The sequence below is a fragment of the Rhinatrema bivittatum genome, chromosome 8 (assembly GCF_901001135.1).
Source record: "Rhinatrema bivittatum chromosome 8, aRhiBiv1.1, whole genome shotgun sequence".
Classification (NCBI taxonomy): domain Eukaryota; kingdom Metazoa; phylum Chordata; class Amphibia; order Gymnophiona; family Rhinatrematidae; genus Rhinatrema; species Rhinatrema bivittatum.
In genome coordinates, this window is record NC_042622.1 from 65,041,384 (window position 1) to 65,065,349 (window position 23,966).

At 42.4% G+C, this 23,966-nt stretch overlaps 1 protein-coding gene across 1 annotated transcript in view; it reads right to left on the reverse strand.

The window, feature by feature from the left end:
* CHMP4B (charged multivesicular body protein 4B) overlaps nt 1-23,966 on the reverse strand; it is a 107,791-nt gene that overhangs the window by 48,423 nt on the left and 35,402 nt on the right. The window lies entirely within an intron of this gene.

The following is a 23,966-nucleotide window of genomic DNA, read 5'->3' on the forward strand; positions in this document are numbered from 1 at the left end:
GTGGGTGAGAACCCCTCAGCTACGGGAGGCATGGATCTAGAGGTTATGCCAGCCCGTTTAACAACAGTGCCATCGTTGAATGAGACTGGGGGGGGATATCCTTGCTACCGGAAGTGAAGCAATTGAGATCATAGCACGCCCTCAGGTGGTTACATTAGATCTGTTGTGGGATCTGATGACTAAAATGAATGCCAATATGAAAGGGTTGGAGAAAAAGATTGATAACATGGCTGGGAATAATTTTCAGGTTGTAACAGCAATTAAGGAGGAAGTAAAAAAGTCTGTTGAAAGAATTCAAAAACTAGAAGATTTGGAGAAAAAGAATCAGGAGTTCCATGTTGTAGTTGTGAAGGATAGAGAATATATGTATAGACGTTTGGAAACCTATGAAAACAACTCTAAACGATTAAATTTAAGATTGTTAAATTTTCCTAGGGTGGTTGGGCAAACGCCCATGGAAACTTTACAACAGTTTCTTCAGGAAGTTCTATTATTTCCAACAGGAGAAATACCTGTAATAAATGCATGTTATTTCTTGCCAAAAAAGAACCCTGTAGTAAATACTTTAGAGTTGCCGTTCCAAGGTAACCTATCAAATTTTTTGGAGAATTCAGAAAGAATAATAGATAGGGGGGTATTGTTAGTTACTTTTCAAAGTTTCCTAGACCTTAATAAGGTAATGAAAAAATATTTTGCTGCCTACCCTATCACCTTTTGTGAAAATACGGTGAAAATTTTCCCGGATTTATCATATCCTACACAACAAAAGAGAAAAGAGTTTTTGCAATTCCGGCAGGAAGTATTAATCTGGGATATTCTTACACCCTGAAATTCCCATGCAAATGTATGCTTAAAAAAGAACAGGATGTATTTATATTTTCTTGCCCGAGCAATTAAAGAATTTTATCGAGCAAAGGAGGATAGTCACATCATCCCCACTTTCTAATGAATAGAAGAAATATAGTCAGAGCTTAACTGTGAATGAAATTAATTGAAGAGATAATCTTAATTTGTTTAAGTAAACTCCCATATTCTTGAAGCCTCAGTTAAGTTTGTTGATGGGTAAATATTTCAAATATTGATGAAAACAGTAAGGGAGTATTATGGAAGTATAATGGTGTGATTTATTTTGTGAATGTTGTGGTTTCTGTATTAATTTGTAAAAATCAATAAAGATATAAATTAAAATAGAATTGCCACGTAATGCAGATGGAAAGTTTGTACTTCATCCATCAATATTGGATATATGAGGGTACCACTCTCTCAATAACTTTGGAAAGAAAGGATAAATCAGAGATAAGGTGATAAGGTATTGATCCAGAAGAGATATCCCATTATCTTGGGATAGTGCCAGAAATTATAAGGTAGGTATTACTGTGCCTTCATGCTATTAATTACCACTAACAAGATTAGATTCCTTGTTTCCTTCCACTTGCTGATGAAACCTACTAGAGCAGGGGTCGGGAACCTTTTTGGCTGAGAGCCATGAACGCCACATATTTTAGAATGTAATTCCGTGAGAGCCATACAATATGTTTAAAACTAAATACAAGTAAAAGTATAATAAGTCTCTGAATTCTTTTTAACAACATTGTTATGCTGTTGCTAACCAATGATGAATAAAGTACTTCTTACTATTAATGTGACTTCTGGTGCTGCATGGTTTTGCTGATGGCTTTGTAGTCTGGTTGATACGTGGTGAGGTTAAGCTTCATGCAGGCATTGAGACTTCCATCCGTTAAACGTGATCATAGGTTGTTCTTAAGGTTCTTTAGATGTGAGAAAGACTGCTCACATACATACATAGAGCCAAACATTGTCAGTACAGCAATACTCACACGCTGCAGTGTGTGGTAAGTGACGGGAAGCGCGTTCCAAGTTTTGACAATCAGCTGGTCCGCGGGTTGAAGTTTTTTCATTTCTCCCCACTTGTGTTTGCTCGCCAACTCTGCTTGCTGTCATGCAAGTCTTTCCAAATCTTCATTCAGTGACTTGAACTTATTCACCCACATGTCTGAGGCCTTCAGGTCAGAAGCTTGTAGCTCAAAATCTCTGACGGAGACACCGGGGATGCAACTCAGGTCGGCGCTGTCCACTGCACACTCGTGTGGATGGGTAATGAACTTAAAAAGACGAGTGCACTCACGAAATTCTCCAAAGCGCGCTTTGAATGACTGCAGGAGATTAGATGTGAAGCCCGCTAGCTGCTGAAGATCAAGATGTTGAGCAGGGTCACTTGCTGTGCATGCATCTTTAAACTCTCCCGTTTTTCAAAGTGTGGTAAACGACCTGTTTCAATGTCGGTGATGAAGAGTTCTAGCTTGTTTTCAAATGCAAACACTGCTTGTTGAAGGGATAAGACTGTATTTCCAATGCCTTGCATTTTCACATTGAGCTGGTTCAGTTGTTCAGTCATGTCCATGAGACAGTGGAACTTCAGGAGCCACTTAGTGTTAGCTAACTCAGGATGCTCAACGTTTTTCATTTCAAGAAAAGTCCGGATTTCGCTCAGACAAGCCGCGAAACGGCTGAGCACCTTCCCTCTTGAAAACCAAAGCACATTGCTGTGCAGAAGCAAACCAGGATAATTATTCCCAACTTCACCCAGCAGTGTTTTAAACTGGCGATCATTTAAAGCTCGGGCAACAATAAAGTTGACCACCCGAATGACCAGCGACATCACCTCACCAAGCTGCTCGCCACACATCTGAGCACAAAGCGCCTCCTGATGTAGGATGCAGTGAAAACTTAGGATGGGTCTTTTTTCATGTTCACGAAGAAGCGCTATGAAGCCTCTGTTTTTCCCCACCATGCACGGAGCACCATCAGTACACACCGAAATGAGTTTATCCATCGGTAGATTTTTTTCTTTAGCGAACTCAGTGAAAGACTTGAATAAATACTCCCCCTCTTGTTGCCCCTTTCATAAGCAAAACAGCAAGACTTTCCTCACGTAGTGTGTCACCGACAGCATACCTTGCAATCACGCTGAACTGGGATAAATGGCTTACATCTGTTGACTCATCCAAAGCGAGAGAAAAGAATGGTGCTGCATTTATGTCCTTCACTTGTGTTGCCTCAATTTGATTTGCCATCATGATGGTACGATTGTGAACAGTTCTTGCTGACAGAGGCATGTCTTTTATTCGTTTGATTATCTTGTCTTTATCCGAAAAGTCGTCAAAAAGTTCATTGGCAACATCAAGTATGAATGTTTTGGCATACTCCCCATCTGTGAATGGCTTTCCGTTTCTCACAATTGCTAAAGCACCAGCAAAGCTAGCCGAATTCCAGTCACTTTGTTGGGTCCAAACACAGAGTTGCTGCTGACTAGCTTGCACTCTGCACAGTAGCTCTTGACATGCTTTCTTCCTGCTGTCTCCCGCAGGATATTTCGATGCAAATGTAGTATAGCGTGTGTCGAAGTGCCGCTTTATATTTGACCGTTTCATCGATGCAATTTTATCATTGCATATTAGACACGCTGCATAACCTGCTCTCTCCACAAAGGCGAATTCCTCTGTCCATTCCTGCTGTAAAGTACGATACTCATCTTTTTTTCTTTTAGCCATCTTCTTCGATAAAAGGGTTTCTGCAATTAGTTAGCTGACTACTTGATTAAAAGGAGGGAAGTTTACTTCCTGACCTCACAATGACCCGTGTACGTTACGTATTATCCAATAAAAATTTGGTGTTGTCCCGGAGGACAGCTGTGATTGGCTCCAGCCACCCACAACCATGAACATGAGCGGTAGGAAATGAATGGATTGAAATACATGAGAATGTTTTATATTTTTAACGTTATTATTATTTTTTTTATTGTTGAGATTACTTACCTGATAATCTCCTTAGTGTAGACAGATGGACTCAGAACGAATGGGTATAGTATCCGCGTGCTAGCAGTTGGAGACGGATCAGACGTCAGCACGGGTGTATATATACCCCCACAGGAAGCGTAGCAACTTAGTAATCTTCCTTGCAAAAGCTGTTATGGATGTGTGTACTGACGCTCAGTGAAAAGTGAAACAGGATTCCCCCGACCGATTGATAGTAGCTGGAGACCGCCAGCATTCCCAACTGGAAGGCGTTGACACCTGGTAGAGTGTACGCTCTTATGGAAACAGATGACATGGCTTACCTTGAATCTGTGAAACCCATGTACACAGGCAGCTGGGCGGGATGCTGAGTCCATCTGTCTACACTAAAGAAAAGGAGATTATCAGGTAAGTAATCTCAACATTTCCTGGCGTGTAGCCAGATGGACTCAGAACGAATGGGATGTACAAAAGCTTTACTCCCAGCCTGGGCGGGAGGCTGCCTGAGGACCATGTAGTACCGCCCTCGCAAATGCTGAGTCCTCCCTGGCCTGGACATCCAGACGGTAGAACCTGGAGAAGGTATGGAGGGAGGACCACGTCGCCGCTTTACAGATTTCTGCAGGCGACAGCATCCTGGATTCTGCCCAAGATGCCACTTGTGCTCTGGTAGAATGAGCCTTGACTTGTAGAGGCGGAGACTTCCTGGCCTCCACGTAAGCTGCTCTGATAACTTCTTTAATCCAGCGGGCGATGGTGGGCCGAGAGGCCGCTTCCCCTTGTCGTTTCCCGCTGTGCAGGACTAACAGATGGTCTGTCTTTCGTACGTCCTGTGTCATGTCCAGATATCTGCCGTTTTTTTAACCCTACATAGACAAAGTAAAACTAAGCTAGCACATCCATCCACATACACCACATTAAAAATATTGCATGAAGTTTGGCAAAATTAATGCATAAATGTTTCTTTTATGTTTGTATAATTATACATTCAATATTTTAAATACAAATATGCAAAAAATCACGTATATAAGAATTCAACAAGTTTGAAATTCATCTGTAATAGGTCCGACAAAAGATATCTTCGTTTCGCCTCTGTAGTCTTGAGGCTTCCTCAGGGACTATTTTAATAGCGTTATACTTGCAGTCATGCACTGCAAAAAATAACAAAACCATTATAGATCTAAATAGATACTATATCATAATGTGTTTAACTCACATATAAATATTCCAACCTTATAATTCCCACCAATATTAAAAAATATATTTTTAATTATTTATAATAAAACATTTTTTTAAGTAAATATAATAAATCAACTCATACACTAAACTGGCCCTATAAAGCTACAACCATTTACTTGAGCAAACCCTATCCCTACACGCACTTCTCTTAAACACTTTCACAGCCTGCGTTCAAGCCACAGGCTGCAGCTACAGCAGCCTCATATCCACAAGTACAGACAACTTAACATACTCATTGTTAAATTGTATCCATTAAAGTTCAACTCACATTGCCATGTTCAATTCACTGCCGCCGAATTCGGACGCCCGAATGTTGCAACATATCTATAAGAAGGTATTATGAGAAATTGGATACTTCAGAACTGCCGTTCCTGTGGCGAACATATTTCACTTTGTAATGCAGTTGCGCTTTCTCTTGACGATAAAGCAAAAAACTCTTTTTTGCCACATCAACCGGCCCACATATTCAAACTGTCATGACGCTGTAATAATATAAAAACCAAAGTATTAAAACCTACCTCGACAAGCTGGTATTTTCAAGGATTACTAAAACACCATGCCACCACCATTGTCCCGTACTCACGTTTCCTCGGAAGTGATGTAAATCAACGTCACCCACAGCAATACGAATTTCAAAACATTGAATCAACTTTATATAGGGAACACCATTCCCTCTTCACAAATCACAATTCAACATTACTGCCGCTTCACATGGAAAAAACTAACGTAATTAGTAAAAAAAGACCATGGATAATCCTAATGAATAATCAGCAAGCTTACAGAAAATTACAGCATAATCCTACGTCCACATTACATTCACATGTTACCGAACTCTTGGAGATAGCAAGAAAAGATAAGGTGATCACTAATAAGGAACATCAATTTTTGAGCGTGTCTTTTCCTACCACGGCACACTTATACATATTACCGAAAGTCCATAAGACTTTAAATAATCCTCCCGGTAGACCGATTGTAGCCGGTATAGGCACTGTGCTGGAACCTCTTGCTCAAATGATAGATTATTATTTACAGCCTCAAGTGACAGCAGTACCCTCTTATGTGAAAGATTCCACCGATTTCATAAATCAATTAACAGAGGTACCTGACATTCAATCTGATTGGGTTTTATTGACTGCTGACATTACCTCGCTATACACTTGTATACCTCAGCACGAGGCATTTGAAATAATCAAGATAGAGTTGGCTAAAATCGATATGAGTTCTAGAAGATTAAATTTTCTTAGTATGATTGCAGAAATCGCATTAACGCAAAATGTGTTTAGTTTTCAATCGGATTACTTTTTACAAATTGAAGGCATTCCAATGGGTTCGCCCATGGCCCCCAGCGTCGCTGGGTTGTATGTTGCCCAGTTTGAAAATAAACATGTTTATCATTCGGTATGGTATCCGTATGTAAAAACTTGGAAGCGTTACATTGACGACCTGTTTTTTGTTTGGAGTGGGGGGAGTAATGAATTAGATCTGTTTATGCAATTTTTAAATTCTTGTGATCCACATTTAGAATTCACGTTCACTAAACATAATCAATCCATCGTGTTTTTGGATATGAAGGTACAGATCTATAATGGGAAATTGATCACGAGTGTCCATAGGAAGAGCACGGACAGAAATACCCTATTGCACTACCAGAGCTTCCACCCTAAACAGTTAAAAGATAACATACCGGTGGGCCAGTTCCTCCGGTATAGGCGCCTATGTACCTCTACTGCAGAATTTAAGATTCAGGCTATACAATTGAAGGAGAGATTCCTTGCTCGAGGCTATTCGAGGTCTGTTATTAAAAAAGCATATAAGCGTGCATTGTACGCTAATAGGGACAACTTACTGATTTATTCACCAAAGGAACCACCTACTAGACTTATTTGCACTATTCCATTTTCATCCAGAGTCAATCAAATTAAAGAAGTCATTCGCACTCATTGGCATGTTTTGTCTTCATTACCTTGCTTTACAGACAAGCCTATATTTGCCATCAAAAAGCGCCACTCATTGTATGACAAATTGAAAGGTCATCAAGTAGTTGAAGATTTTAATTCTCCTCATGGACAGGTTCCATGCGGTTCTTGCTCGGTGTGCTCTCTCACGCTGCAATGTCAGTTTTTTGATCATCCGCATTTAAAATATCCTTACCGCATTCCCCAAGTATTTGATTGTAATACAAGTGGGGTGATCTACGCAATTGTCTGCCCATGTAATTTAATTTACATTGGACAGACAATAAGACCTATACGTTATCGTATTATTGAACACCGAAGTCGGATAAAATCGGTCCGTGAACATGCTCCTTTAGTAAATCATTGGGTAGAAAAAAATCATGTTGTGGAGGATATACGGTTTTTCGTGATCAAACAGATCACGCTGAAGTACGGAGGTGACTTGTCAACATTATTGCGAAGAACAGAGCAGCGTTTTATTTTCAGTTGGCACACCGAGAGTCCAAATGGGTTAAATGGACCGATTGAGTGGAATGCTTTTTTCTAATTAGGATTATCCATGGTCTTTTTTTACTAATTACGTTAGTTTTTTCCATGTGAAGCGGCAGTAATGTTGAATTGTGAAGAGGGAATGGTGTTCCCTATATAAAGTTGATTCAATGTTTTGAAATTCGTATTGCTGTGGGTGACGTTGATTTACGTCACTTCCGAGGAAACGTGAGTACGGGACAATGGTGGTGGCATGGTGTTTTAGTAATCCTTGAAAATACCAGCTTGTCGAGGTAGGTTTTAATACTTTGGTTTTTATATTATTACAGCGTCATGACAGTTTGAATATGTGGGCCGGTTGATGTGGCAAAAAAGAGTTTTTTGCTTTATCGTCAAGAGAAAGCGCAACTGCATTACAAAGTGAAATATGTTCGCCACAGGAACGGCAGTTCTGAAGTATCCAGTTTCTCATAATACCTTCTTATAGATATGTTGCAACATTCGGGCGTCCGAATTCGGCGGCAGTGAATTGAACATGGCAATGTGAGTTGAACTTTAATGGATACAATTTAACAATGAGTATGTTAAGTTGTCTGTACTTGTGGATATGAGGCTGCTGTAGCTGCAGCCTGTGGCTTGAACGCAGGCTGTGAAAGTGTTTAAGAGAAGTGCGTGTAGGGATAGGGTTTGCTCAAGTAAATGGTTGTAGCTTTATAGGGCTTGAACGCAGGATGTGAAGGTGTTCAAGAGAAGTGTGTGTTGGGATAGGGTTTGCTCAAGTTAATGGTTGGAGCTTTATAGGGCCAGTTTAGTGTATGAGTTGATTTATTATATTTACTTAAAAAAATGTTTTATTATAAATAATTAATTAAAAATATATTTTTTAATATTGGTGGGAATTATAAGGTTGGAATATTTATATGTGAGTTAAACACATTATGATATAGTATCTATTTAGATCTATAATGGTTTTGTTATTTTTTGCAGTGCATGACTGCAAGTATAACGCTATTAAAATAGTCCCTGAGGAAGCCTCAAGACTACAGAGGCGAAACGAAGATATCTTTTGTCGGACCTATTACAGATGAATTTCAAACTTGTTGAATTCTTATATACGTGATTTTTTGCATATTTGTATTTAAAATATTGAATGTATAATTATACAAACATAAAAGAAACATTTATGCATTAATTTTGCCAAACTTCATGCAATATTTTTAATGTGGTGTATGTGGATGGATGTGCTAGCTTAGTTTTACTTTGTCTATGTAGGGTTAAAAAAACGGGGGGTTTTCTATATTAATAAACATTAACTTTATGTTATATGTCTCTCTATCTTTGTTATATGTTGTTATAGTGATATAGGGAGTTGCACTTTAAATTGCCCTTAGTATTGTTATACCATGTCCAGATATCTGGGCAGCAATCTGCCAATGTCGAGATGGCGTAGCAAACGCCCTTCTTCTGATTTCTTCAAACCCGCCGTGGTAGGCAAGGATATAGTTTGATTAAGGTGAAATTGTGAGACCACTTTAGGTAAAAAGGAGGGAACCGTGCGAAGATGGATAGCCTCTGGAGTGATTCTCAGAAAGGGATCACGGCAGGACAGTGCTTGTAGCTCTGAGACGCGGCGTGCTGAACAGACCACCAATAAGAACACCATCTTCAAGGTTAAAGAACGGAGAGACAGGCCCCGAAGGGGTCTGAAGGTGGATCCCGCGAGGAAATCCAAAACAAGGTTGAGGTTCCACAAAGGCACCGGCCACTTCAGTGGCGGACAAATGTGCTTAACTCCTTTCAGGAAGCGAGACACCTCTGGATGCGTGGCAATGGTCTTGCCATCCCTCCTGGGACCATAGCAAGACAGTGCTGCCACTTTCACTTTGATGGAGCTGAGGGAGAGACCCTTCTGAAGCCCATCCTGCAGGAAATCCAGAACAATAGGAATTGTGGTCGCATGTGGATTGGTGCCATGAGTGTCGCACCATGCCTCGAATACTCTCCAGATCCTTACGTAGGTGAGAGAAGTGGAAAACTTGCGAGCTCGGAGGAGTGTATCTATCACGGGCTCCGAGTAACCTCTTTTCTTCAGTCTAGCCCTCTCAATGGCCAGACCGTAAGAGAGAATTGAGCTGGATCCTCGTGGAGGATGGGACCTTGACATAAAAGGTCCCGGAGAGGAGGCAGGGGAAGGGGCTCCCCTGCCAGTAGTCTTCTCATGTCTCCATACCAGGGTCTTCTTGGCCAGTCTGGTGCCACTAGAAGAACTAGGCCCCGGTGTTTCTGAATCTTGTGGATGATGGCGCCCAGCAGAGGCCACGGAGGAAAGGCGTATAGCAGAGTCCCTGGAGGCCATGGCTGCACCAGGGCATCGATTCCGTGGGAGAACGGATCGCGCTTGCGGCTGAAGTATCTGGGTACTTGAGCATTGGACTTGTCCGCCAGTAAATCCATGTCCGGAATCCCCCAGTGATCCACAATCATCTGGAAGGCTGTGGGTGACAGCTGCCACTCTCCCAGATTTAGGCGTTCTCTGCTGAGAACAATGGATTTAGGCATTCTCTGCTGAGAGCAATGTGGACGGCGGAGATGTCCTGAAGATTCGCCTCTGCCCAAGCCATCAGTGGGGCGATCTCCAGAAATACTTGTCGACTTCTGGTTCCGCCCTGACGGTTGATGTATGCCACCGTGGTGGCATTGTCGGACATCACTCTGACTGCTCTGTTCTTCAGTCTGTGAGCAAATCGAAGGCATGCCAATCGGACTGCTCGAGCCTCTAGACGGTTTATGTTCCATGCGGACTCTTCTCTGTTCCACCGCCCTTGTGCGGTAAGGCCTTCGCAGTGTGCACCCCAGCCGCTCAGGCTGGCATCTGTGGTGAGCAGAGTCCACGTGAGGGAGGACATCTTCGACCCTCTGCTCATGTGGTTGGACTGCAACCACCACCGTAACTGGGTCCGTACTCTGGCAGACAGAGGTAGGTGCGTGGAATAGTTCCGTAGACGGGGACTCCAGCGAGAGAGCAGGGAGTGTTGTAGAGGTCTCATATGGGCCCTTGCCCAAGGTACAACGTCCAGGGTGGATGCCATGAGACCGAGAACCTGCAGATAATCCCAAGCTACAGGCCGACTGGTGCCCATCAAGTACTGGATACATGTCTGAAGTTTTAACCTTCTCTTGGTAGTGAGACTGACTGTGTCTGCCTGGGTGTCGAACTGTACTCCCAGGTATTCCAGTGACTGGAAAGGCTGAAGGCAACTCTTGCTGAGGTTGATCACCCAGCCCAAGCTTTCCAGAAGGGCGATCACTCTGTCGGTTGTCCGATGGCTCTCCTCTCGTGATTTCGCCCTGATCAGCCAATCGTCTAGGTAGGGATGGACCAGAATTCCTTCCCGTCAGAGCCGCTGCTACCACGACAACCACCTTGGTGAAGGTCCGCGGTGACGTGGCCAATCCGAAGGGCAGAGCCCGGAAGTGGTGACCCAGAACCTTGAAGCGTAGGTAGCGCTGATGATCCGGATGGATCGGGATATGCAGGTAGGCTTCTGACAAGTCTAATGCCGTGAGGAATTCTCCTGGCTGTACTGCGGTCTTGACGGAGCGCAGAGTTTCCATGCGAAACCTCGGGACCCGTAAGTATCGATTGGCTGACTTGAGGTCCAGTACAGGCCGAAAGGTGCCCCCTTTCTTGGGTACCATGAAATAAATGGAATAGTGTCCAGAATTCACTTCCCAGGCAGGTACTGGGATGATGGCTTTCAAGGACAGGAGCCTCGCCAAGGTAGCTTCCAATGCCGTCTTCTTGTGTATGGGACATGAAGATTCCACAAACTTGTCCGGAGGGAGATGATGAAAGTCCAGATAATACCCCTCTCGGATGATGGCGAGGACCCACTGGTCCGACATAATCTCAACCCATCTGGGGTAGAAGAGGGTTAACCTGCCCCCTATGGCTCCATCCCCCAGATGAATCGGCGGATTCTCATTGTGAGGCGCGGCCGGGACCTGAGCCCGGGCCTGCTCCCCTCTTGTGCTGTTTGGTCCGAAAGGACTGATTCCTGGCCTGAGGACGCGGCGCCTGGTAGCGACTCCTGTAAGGAATGAAGCGCTGTGAACTCCTGCCCCTGGAGGGCCTTGGAAAGGCGCGCTGGCTCCTTCTGAACCGATCTTCCGGCAGTCTAGGCACTGGAGAGGCGCCCCATGTACTGGCCAGTTTATCAAGGTCGCTGCCAAATAGGAAAGAGCCCTTAAAGGGCAATCTAGTGAGGCGTGTCTTTGAAGGCGCATCAGCTGACCGTTTCCGGATCCAGAGCTGCCTCCAGGCGGCTACGGAGGATGAGATCCCCTTGGCTGTTGTCCGGAATAGATCTGATGCAGCATCCGTGAGGAACGAGAGAGCGGACTCCATGTCAGCTGCTGGAGCGTTGTTCCTGACCTGTGACAAACAGGCACGCGTCACCACTGTGCAGCAGGTTGCAATCCGCAAAGAGAGAGCTGCCACCTCAAAGGTCTGTTTCAGAATGGCGTCCAGTCGCCAGTCATGAGGCTCCTTGAGGACCGTCCCCCCTTCAACTGGAATGGTAGTGCGCTTGACCACAGCGCAAATCAAGGCGTCCACCTGAGGGCACGCCAGCAGGTCCTGGATAGCCGGTGCCAATGGGTAGATGCCCGTCAGGGCCCGGCCCCCTTTGAAGGAAGCCGCTGGTGCCGCCCATTCTAAATCTATCAGTTGTTGTGCTGCTTGCAAGAATGGAAAATGGCGGGCTGTAGGACGAAGACCTTCCAGCACGGGGTCCTGCGCCGAGGGTACCGTATCGCTGGGACCTGTAATATCCAACTCCGCCAGACACTGAGACACCAGGTCGGAGAGATCCTCCTTAGGGAAGAACCGCCTCATGGTTCTATATGGCTCAATCCCTGGGGGAAGTTCCCCCTCGTCCGGGAGTTCGGACTCGTCCTGTGAAAACTCCTGGTCTGACTGATCTGGGCTGTCCAGCGGCGGGAGGTCCCACTCACGATAAGGGCGTGAGGGTCCAGGAACAGGAGCCGCCACCGCAGCAGCCGCCGCAGCCACCGCAGGAACCGCAGAAACCGCAGGAACAACAGGAACCGCAGGGCCTGGACGGGAAGCCGTTTGCATCTGAACAAAGGCATGAATCCCCTTAAAGAGATCCACCCAGGAAATTGAAGCAGCCTCTAATCGCCGGGGTACAAGATCCCCCGGGATTCCCGATTGGTCGAGACTGCCCACTAAATCCGGGGTAGCCCCTGGGGAACTGTCAGCAAATCGTGGCTGAGACTGGTCCCAGGGTCCCACGGCCTCCTCACATTGGGCACATAGGGAGTCTGGCTCTTCACTGTGCGTGGCTCGAAGCTGGCATGCAGAGCAGAGGCCGAGGGCTTTAATGCCGGAGGCAGGCGGCGCCCCCGCTGAAGACGCTGAGGCGTTCTGTTCCATTGAAAAGTATGCGCTGAATGAAAAGCGGCCACAATATACGCTTAAGAGAACAGGCGCACAATAACAATATGCGCTTAGTACGACAGGCGCTTAATAATATGCGGCAGCAATATGCGCTTAGTACGACAGGCGCTTAATAATATGCGGCAGTAATATGTGCTTAGTACAACAGGCGCTCAATAATGTGCGGCAGCAATATACGCTGAATACAACAGGCGCACAATGATAATATGCGGCAGCAATAGGCGCTTAATACAACAGGCGCTCAATAATATGCGGCAGCAATATACGCTGAATACAACAGGTGCTCAATAATATGTGGCAGCAATATACGCTGAATACAACAGGTGCTCAATAATATGCGGCAGCAATATACGCTGAATACAACAGGCGCACAATGATAATATGCGGCAGCAACAGGCGCTTAATACAACAGGCGCTCAACAATAACAACAATATGCGGCAGCTATATACGCTTAATAGAACAGGCGCTGAAGAATAATATGCGGCAGCAATATTGCCCACAGGCGCCTAGCCCTATGCGGCTCACAATATACGCACAATGATAAGCAATATGCTCTCAGCAATGTGCGGTTAGCAATACACGCTCAATGGCTTTCAATAGGCTCTCAGCAATAAGCGGTTAGCAATACACGCTCAATGGCATTCAATAGGCTCTCAGCAATAAGTGGTTAGCAATACACGCTCAATGGCATTCAATAGGCTCTCAGCAATATGCGGTTAGCAATACACACTCAATGGCATTCAATATGCTCTCAGCAATAGGTGGTATGCAATATGCTCTCAGTAATAAGGCAATATACGCACAATGAGGAATATAATATACGCTTAGTCATAGAGCTGCGCCTATTACGGGCGCTCAATACCTGAACAAGGCCCACAAAATGGCGCCCTCCACGGCGTGCCACGCCGCCGATCCTCTGTTCCTCGGAGACCAGAAATAAGAGATGTACGCCTTACCTGATCCTCGGCGCTTCCCGGCTGGAACCCGGGCGGTCTCCGGCTGCGGGGGGAGAGGGCAAGTACCTTCACCGCTGCGTTTGAGGATATGCACCCGCTGCCTCGTCCACGCCGGGACCGAGGCGCCTCGTATGCCTCACCCGAACCTCGCCCAGAGGCTATGTCCCTGCCGCAATTCGGCCACCGGACCAAGGACTTAAACCTCCGGGGGATCACGGAAATCACCCCGGGAAACTCTACTGGGGGAGGGACCTTAGGGTATCACCGCAGGAGTGCGGGGCTCGATGTTGTAGTTGAAAGAAAGTAGAATGTAGAAAATAGAAAGTAGATTTGGAAAACACGCTCAGCGAGCGTGCAGGCTCTCCAAACTGCTTTGGAGACTGAAATTACTAAGTTGCTACGCTTCCTGTGGGGGTATATATACACCCGTGCTGACGTCAGATCCATCTCCAACTGCTAGCACGCGGATACTATACCCATTCGTTCTGAGTCCATCTGGCTACACGCCAGGAAATAAAGATTTGTCTGCGAGCCAGATGCAGCCATCAAAAGAGCCACATCTGGCTCGCGAGCCATAGGTTCCTGACCCCTGTACTAGAGTAGAGGATCTCAACCCAGTCCTTGGGACACATCCATCCAGTCTAGGTTTTAGTGTATCCACAATAAACATGCATAAGATAGATTTGCATATAGTTCCTCATGCATATTCTAAAACCCAGACTGGCCAGGTTTTCCCCCAAGGACTGGATTGAGAACCACTGTACAAGGGATGTAAAATATTAAGTTAACTAAGTGAAATCTTACTGGGTAGTCCATTAACCATTTAATATTATTGAGTCCCACCGCAGGTCACTTTAGTGTTTCAAGTCTGCTAGCTGTGCAACTCCCGTGCCCACCCCTATGGAACTCGATACTCAATAAATGCTCGCACGATTTGATGATTTTAATCATCGAAACTACCAAAGTCAGTCTTGGAGAACTGACAAAAGATATTGATCTTGAATTGGAAAAAATTCAGAATGATTTGTCAACAGATACATTATCTAATCAGATGAGTGAGCTACAAAAACAATTAGATGAGTATCGTGAAGAAACTAGAAAAATAAAAATCAGCAAATTTTTTAGAGACGAGAAGGATTATAATGGTGGTTATGTATACCACTGGATGCAAATCAATAGAAAACAGAGATTCAGCCAAAGAAAGGGCGATTTTTCCTCATCTGATGACTCTACAGACGAAGATGTACAAAAAGAAAAAAATAAAGATAAGCGCCAGGTAAGGTTTGCAGAGGGAGAAAGTTCTAATGCTAGTCATGAGCCCCACCAACACACTGATTCTCATTTTTTAGAGCAGCGGGCCCGTGGAAACAGGGGAACACGGGGGTCCAGGTTTCAAAAAAACAGACCGTACAGTGCCAATTACAATCTGCGTCGATAGACCATGACACAGGTGTTATGAGTGATACCTCTGTGTTTAATTTGTCTGATAAAGTTTTGACTAAACCCATGTTAGAGGTGTTGAATAAAGGTTTTTCATTTAGTCCTGCCTGTCGATATGATTCGTTTGTGACTCGGGTTGAACTTCAGAAATTTTTCAGACGTCTCCATATTAAGGAGTTCTTTATGGATGAGGTAAGCTTAAGTAATAGGGATGGGCTTTACAAACCTTCAAAATGGATTCCACCTATTCCCCCCAGCCATTTGCTTCAAACCTTTCAAAGTTTGGTACTTCGAGATCTGAATCAAATGGAAGATCAGAGAGATTTTATTAAATATAATCTCTCTAAGGAACAGTGGCAAGCTATGAAAATTTTGCGGGAAGATAGTTCTATACGGATAATGGCCGCGGACAAGGGAGGTGCTGTCGTGGTCATGAACCAGAGGGACTATGAAAATGAAGTGTATCGTCAATTATCTGACAGACAGGCGTATAGAAAATTGAATGAAAATCTGACGCCTGTGTTGCATCAGCAAGTTATGGAGATTTTAGAAAAAGCGAATAAGGATAAAATTATTACTAATAAAGAACATCGCTTTTTGCAGGTAGCATTTCCCACTACGGCTCATCTGTACATTTTACCAAAGATCCATAAAACACTGATAAACCCGCCCGGGCGACCGATTGTGGCGGGAATAGGGACTGTTTTGGAGCCCCTTGCACAGATGATTGATCATTATTTGAAACCCCGAGTACAGAGTGTACCTTCATACGTTAAAGATTCCACTGATTTTATTAATCAGTTGACAGGTCTGCCGGACATACAATCGAATTGGATTTTACTTACAGCGGATATATCTTCGTTATACACCAGTATACCTCAAAGGGAAGCTTTACAAGTGATTGAAGGGGAGCTAGTGAAGCTTGATATTCCGCAAAGGAAAGTACATTTTTTGATGACCATTGCAGAAATTGCTTTAACTCAGAATTGTTTTAGTTTTCAGTCAGATTACTTTTTACAGATTCAAGGCATCCCCATGGGGTCGCCAATGGCTCCCAGTGTAGCTGGGTTATATGTGGCAAATTTTGAGAGCAAATGGGTTTATAAATCTGATCTATTTCGATATGTAGTATGTTGGAAACGCTATATCGATGATTTATTTTTTATTTGGAGTGGTAATGTGGTACAGTTAGAGAAATTTTTGGATTTATTGAACTCTTGGGATCAACATTTAAAGTTCACTGTGGTTAAACATAAACATTCTGTGACTTTTTGGACATGCAGGTCTTTGTTCATGGTAAGAAGTTGGACACTACGGTGTACAGGAAAAGTACAGACAGAAATACACTTTTGCATTATTGTAGTTTTCATCCGAAACAACTGAAGGATAACATCCCCATAAGTCAATTTTTGCGATATCGTCGGTTATGTACGTCCACGGCCGAGTTTAAAGTTCAGGCATCTCAGTTAAAGGATAGATTCATAGCTAGAGGGTATTCTAAGTCTGTTATAAAAAAAAGCCTACAAAAGTGCACTATATTCGAACAGGGACAATTTGTTGATTTATAATCCTAAAGAGACTTTAAATCGGATGATCTGTACCATCCCATTTTCCATGAAGAGCACTCAGATAAAAGATATTGTGTTAAACCATTGGCACATTCTGTCAACTATACCTTGTTTTACAGAGAATCCCGTATTTGCCATGAAAAAACGTCAAACTTTGTATGATAAACTTAAGGGTGGTAAGGTATCAGGCGAGTTAGGTTTGACATATGGACAAGTGCCTTGTGGATCGTGTTCTGTTTGTCCTTTGACGCTGCGGTGTCAAATGTTTTGTCATCCTCATTTGAAATTTCCCTATAAAATTCCAAGGCTGTTTGATTGCAATACTAGTGGAGTGGTATACGCTATTATTTGTCCGTGTAATTTAATCTACATAGGACAAACGACGCGTTCTATTCATTGCCGTATTGTTGAGCACCGAAGTCGTATTAAGGCATTACGGGAACATGCTCCTTTAGTAAGCCATTGGATCGAGAGTAGTCATACTGTAGAAGACATTCGCTTTTTTGTGATTAAGCAAGTAATCCTTCAACATGGGGGAGATCTATCCCTCATGTTAAGAAAGATTGAACAACAATTCATTTTCAGTTGGCGGACCGTGATACCGTTAGGACTCAATGGTCCTATAGAATGGAATGCGTTTTATTAACAGGTGGGTTGGTGAAAGTTTCAGCAGGGTCTATTATGTTTTGATTAGAATAAAAGTGGATTGGAGTGGTTTGTTCCTTGGACAACTATGTTGAGGTTTTGAAATGATAATTGACAAGTGTGTCTAATTATTAGTGTTCGCTTTATATAAAGTTGTTTGAACAAGCATGACTTTCATTCTTCAGTGGGTGACGACGTGGTACGTCACCTCCGGTTTGAACGTGAGTATTGGAAGGTTTCCTGAACATTGCAGTAGTTGGTGGTGAATGGTAAGTGAGTTCCTAGGTATAAGGATAATTTGTGGGTTATATCGTTACAGGATATGTTTTTTGAGAGCACAGGTTGGTGTGTCTTATAAGGTCTTTGAAAAGCTATTGAAGTTAGTACCGGTTTGCAACATTGAACGGGAATACCGATTGACACGCCGTGAAAAATGAAGTGTTTGAATTGATGGCTCCGGATGTATTGAAATATTGTGAGGAGTGGCGTTTATAAGAAGTTATTGAAGTGAAACATATGATGATTTATAACTCAAGGTAGGTATGGCCGTGATATATATTTGACCTGAGTTTTTCAGGGGTTCAGTACAGGTTAAAGAGGAGAAAGAAAAAATCTTGTTTGTTATTATTTGATCGTAAAGGGTTTGGTTAAAGTATAGGGTTATAAAGGGAATTTGGAGATATTTTTAAATTAAGCTTGGTGATGGTGAATTGGGCTGGGTTTTAATGTTATAAAAAAGTTTGTAATTAGAAAAGTTAAAAAATTGAAGAGATATTTTGATTGGCAATGAGTGATAAGGGTTCTTGAGATTAATTTGGAGGGTAATTCCTGTTATATTGATTCCTTACAGTGCGGTAGCATATGTAACATATGTGAATCACATTGGTCCCTGAGGAAGCCCCTCGTGTGAGGAGTGAAACGAAGAGATCTTTTGATCTACTTTTGTCGGACATCAGGAATTAAACATCTTAGTTGAAGAAAACTCATGGCAATATATGAGATTACATTGTTGATTGTTTGTATAGAAAGTATATATGTGTAATATATTTGTAGTAAGAGACTGCATTTTGTATGTGATATCTCAACGAACATATTTTTTAATGTGTTGGTATGAATGTGTGAGTGTGCTAGCTTAGCTTTTATTGTCTATATAGGTTGCTGGTGGATTTAAATAAATTTTGCATGTTTAATATATTTAATTTGGCTCTCTGAATTTGTGTAATTTTATGACAAGATTATAGAGAGTTGTATTTAATATACCCTTTGTGTAATTATACACCCCTATGTTGGGACAGGCCGGGGTGTTATATGCCAGCTCGGGACCATGCGTGTCAGTGCATCTGGGGAAGGGAGCAATTTGATGGAGCTGCCTTCAGTCTCACAGTTTAAAAATAAATCGCTTACACTTCAGTAATTTAAAGGGTTAACTATTTTTTTAAAATATCTAAATCAACTACTTGCATCAACGCCATACAGTGATTTCTGGCACTCTTATAACACAAAACACTGGATGAATCTCTCATTTTTACTGGGTGTTGCTCTTTCAGACAACATTTGTCATGCAAACCTGTTACATAAGAATAGGGTCCTTCATTTTCGATGAGAAAAAAAAAAATAAATTGAAAAAAAAACCCAAACCCTCATTTTCCCAGGTATCAGGAGTTTATTTTGGACAGAAGCCAGAATAATAAAACATTATCAGATTCTCCCACGCACCCAGCAGCATCCCCATCTCTATCCCTTGTCTAACATGCCCCTCTCTCATCTCCCTCCCCCATTCCATTTCCCCTCCACACACTCTAACGTGCATCCTTATCGGTTGTGACTCCTGGCTTATTGTCTCCTTTGGCAGCATGCTTACTGAGACTTCTTTCTCTCTGCAACACTGCATTTGTGCACCTATGCAGGGCCAGGGATCCCGCCAGGAGTTGTTTCTGGTGGATAGGGCCTGCTTGAAATGCATTCATGGCACCAGTCAGGCACTTTGGCTGTTTGGGTAGGACTTGAAACAAGCATGGGTGGCATTGGAAGAAGAGTGTTTTCAGTGGTTGAGGGTGGGACTTGAAACATAGCATGCGTTTTTCAACAGTGGCTGGAGGTCTTAAAATGCAGCATCTGCAGCTCTAGAGCAGCTTTTTCATCATCCTAAAATTAAGGTGAATATCAGTTTAAACCGAATGTCACCTCTGGGAAAAATCCAGGAATTAATGGTGAAAATCAGTTTAAAGTGAAAACAAAGGACCCTACACCTGGGATACAATTGTGGCTTTACTTTGTTTTGAAAACATCATATGCAAACACTTAGTGTTAGACTAGTGCCTGAATTGCTAAAACTAGTAAGAAAGGTTATAAATAAATTTCACATTTCCCCTTCCTTTGTCTCGTCTACCCCTACCCCTCCCTTATTTACCTTATTTATCTTATTTTTCTAGTTAATTGCTATGTTACTGCGTTTATGTTACACACTGTTCCTTGTAAAGGCCTTGCCTATATATCCTTTGGTTGTAAGTTATCTGTAAACCGGCACGATGTGCAAACGGTTGCCGGTATATAAAACAAAATAAATAATAACAAATAAATACATGCTTTTGGAAATTATGGTTGACATTGTACCAAAAATCCATCATTAGTGGAAACCCTATAGAGTTTCTTGACAAACCGCAAGTTCATATATACTAAAGTTTATATTTAAGGAAATGTAACTCAGTTATGCCCCTTAAAATGTAAAAGCTGCAATGTTATCACCAATTTATCGATGCACAGAGGTGAATGAACACCTGAAGCTAAATTCAAATTAGAAATAATGGAGAAATGTGAAGCTTACCAGCTAATTTCCTCTGAGTTTTGCCAGACCAGTCCAGACTCATAGGTTATGTCCCTCCTACCAGCAGATGGAGGAAGAGAACAAATCTTAGAGCCAATACCTTCCTCTATATACAATATTCTGATGCTGCCAAGGACGCCTTCAGTAGACTTACTGAGCGCGTGGTTGCATTTCCCCAAAACCATTGTGAATTCTTCCTCCTTTATTTCCTTGCATCCTAGTCTATTCTATATCTCTCTCTCTTTTTTTTTAAATGGACAATTATATACCTTGGCATTCTTCCTTCCCCACACTGAATTTCAGCCTATATGTATAAATCATTCCTTTGCCTCCCCCATCTAAGAAGGGAGAAGAACAGGGGAAACCTGAAAAAAGAAAATTTTTCTTCCAGTACCTGCTGTGTGATCAGTAATATTTTTTTTTTTTTTAATTATGGGTGACCTCTGAACTGGTCTGGCAAGACTCAAGGAAAGGAAATTAGCTGGCGAGCTACAAATTTCTCCTTGTCATCCAGCCAGACCAATCCAGACATGTGGGATGTACCCAAGCACTGTCTAAGTCCAGGCGGGAATCAGACAAAGCCAACTTGAGGACAGACACACCCTATACACTTCTTTTCTCTGCATATCCAGCCTGTAATGCTTTCCGAAAGAATGCAATGAGACCCATGTTGCTGCCTCTTGCTGCAGGGAAAGCTCGTGCTCCTTGTAAACATCAACAATCAAATTATTTCAGCTTACACCAAATGAATGTGTTAAAAATGGCTAGTTGTGGTATTCACTAACATTTTAGACATTTTATGCCTAAATACCTTTATTATTTGTGGCTGGCTAAAAAGCACACACTGCAATAAACATTTGATATAGTGAATGTTCTCTCTCTCAGCATCAAGATGATCAAACCTGATGTGTAGCAAAGAAACCAGACAGCCTTGTTTTGGGCTGATTAGGAAAGCTGATAATGTGCAAGTCAAGGAGAAAGGAAGGAGTTACATGTGCCCCTAGTGAACAAATGGAAACAAAACAGCCAGCAAAAAGTGCTCATACTGTAAAAATATATAATGTGTACAGAACAATTCTTAGCCAATTTAGAATATATTCTCTAAAACTAGTGTTTATTCTATTTGATATGTTTAAGTTTAAAAATGTTTTGGGCCTATTTTTTCACAATTTGTACAAGGGGTGAATAATGCCTAATACCTAGATATTGCTACTTTTATATGATGGGTACTGAACTAGGGGACAGTTGAATCCTCCTCTTTTTAAGGGTGTTTAAACTGTTAAATTCATAAATTGCATGGAAAAATTTTTTCATAAACTCAGGGTCACAATCCCCAATACAGAAATAATTCAGATTATTTCTGAGGGAGTTAGAAGTTTATAAAGCCAGTAATTGCCAAGAGTTGTTAAAATTTTAATATGCTCTGTTCACCTTGCCTCTCTCTGGCTTCCTATTTTCCAGTTTAATTAAAACTTGCAAGGCTGTAATCTGTTGAGCAATAATAACCAAATCCCAACGGACCACTAATTTAATCGTCCGGACAGTTGACAATCTTAAAATACTCATCCAGAAAGCCAAGCAAATCTTCTTCCAACTATGTAGAACAGAACCAATATGTTATTCATTAGACAAATACACTTTAATGAAATATTTTAGACATAACTGTCAAGCAATTAAAATATTGGCAACAATGTTGAATTGTTGAAGCAAATGTCTTCTTTTAGAAAGGATAATTTATGCAAGGAGACTAAAAAAAACCCAAACACAAGCATTCATTTCTCCAATCCTTCACAACGATGCATCATTGACCAATGCAAAGAAACCTACCTACAAACGTAATTAAAATAGCATGGTTTAATATATCCTCTCAATGGCACACAAGCTTAAAAGTTGGGAGAATGATTTCACCATCTTTTCTTAATAAATTAAGAATAAAAATCATGAAATATTGAAGTCTGTTTGTTGTAGAAGGTTGTTTGATGGAGAAGATAAGGTACATTTACATAATGCACATTTACCTTGGGCAAGTTACTTTACTCTCCTTTGCCTCAGGTACAAAATTAGGATGCCATTTTTCAAATCACGATGGGCCGTTATCAGGTCATTAGGGCCATAACACACGTGATGACTACATCCTGATGTTAAAATGTAAATGAGGGAAAGGGGAGGAGTTTGAGCGGGGTTTAGTAAAATGAGGGGCCGGGCAGTGCTGCGAGCAATGTTTCGCTCATTATCACTGGCAGTAGTGCCGGAAATACCTATACCTTTTCTACTGGTACCACAAGGGCGAAAGTGTTCAGCACCGCTGTGATGCAGATAGCTGCACACTTTCACCCCCACCCCCCCACCCGTTTTTTGGCTACAAGTGCTGCGGGCAATGTTTCGCTCATTATCACTGGCAGTAGTGCCGGAAATACCTATACCTTTTCTACTGGCACAAGGGCGAAAGTGTTCAGCGCCGCTGTGATGCAGATAGCTGCACACTTTCACCCTCCCCCCCCCACCCCTTTTTTGGCTACAATTATAGCAAAATGATAAATCTAGGTCCAAGATTGTAAGCCCTCCGGGTATAGGGAAATACCTACAGTCCCTGAATGTAATGCCAAAAAGTGGAATATAAAAATCTAACAAAAATAAAAAATTTTACATACCTCATACCATATATAAAGCAAATTAATTCTCCAATATAAAAATCAGACAGAGTACATTAAGACCCCCATCTGTTGCTTCTAAATCAGTAGAAAGAACCAGTGCTCAAGCCAACTATTTTAAATTTCCTTATTTTTGTTCACTGCTTTCAGTAAAACAAATGCCCAAAGAAGAGATGCTAATTTTAGGTGTAGATAATTTAAAATAAGGTATATCAGTGGAAAAGGCAAGTTTGCTTACCATAAATAGTATTCTCAGACTGAATTAGCCATAACATGTGGATGTCGACATGCGACAGCGCCACACAGATCCTCCTCTCTAAGCTCAGAGCTTTTGCGGGAATTCCTGCAAATGTGTTGCCTCATGAGAGGGTGGCTTGAGGGAAAGACAGCTACTACCTACTACTCCAACAATGCTCTATGCTTCAACGGCAAGAGGAAATATGGAAAAAAGGATTTGCATTCACAAAAAAAACGGGGAGTAGCTTGCTTGTTACAGCGGATACTACTCAAAACCAAACAAGCCTGATACTTCACTTTCAATGCATATGCATATCCAGTGTAGCTCTCTGCTTCAACAGCAGGGGGGAATGAAGAAAAGATGATTTTATATTCAGACAACAACAACCAAGGACTTAATTGCACAGGCTGGGTAAACAAATAAGCATGGGTGTAGCTTGCATGTTACGACGGTTAATACCCCGAAATCAATTAAGCCTGATACTTCACTTTCAATACATTATTTATTATTTATTTAGAATTTTTATATACCGACGTTCTTGAAAAAGATATCAAATCATATCGGTTTCCATTTAAACAGAGCAGTCGCGGCTATGGCATTATATTGAACATTACATATCCAGCAATACATATCCAGATAGCTCTCTGCTTCAATGGCAGGGGG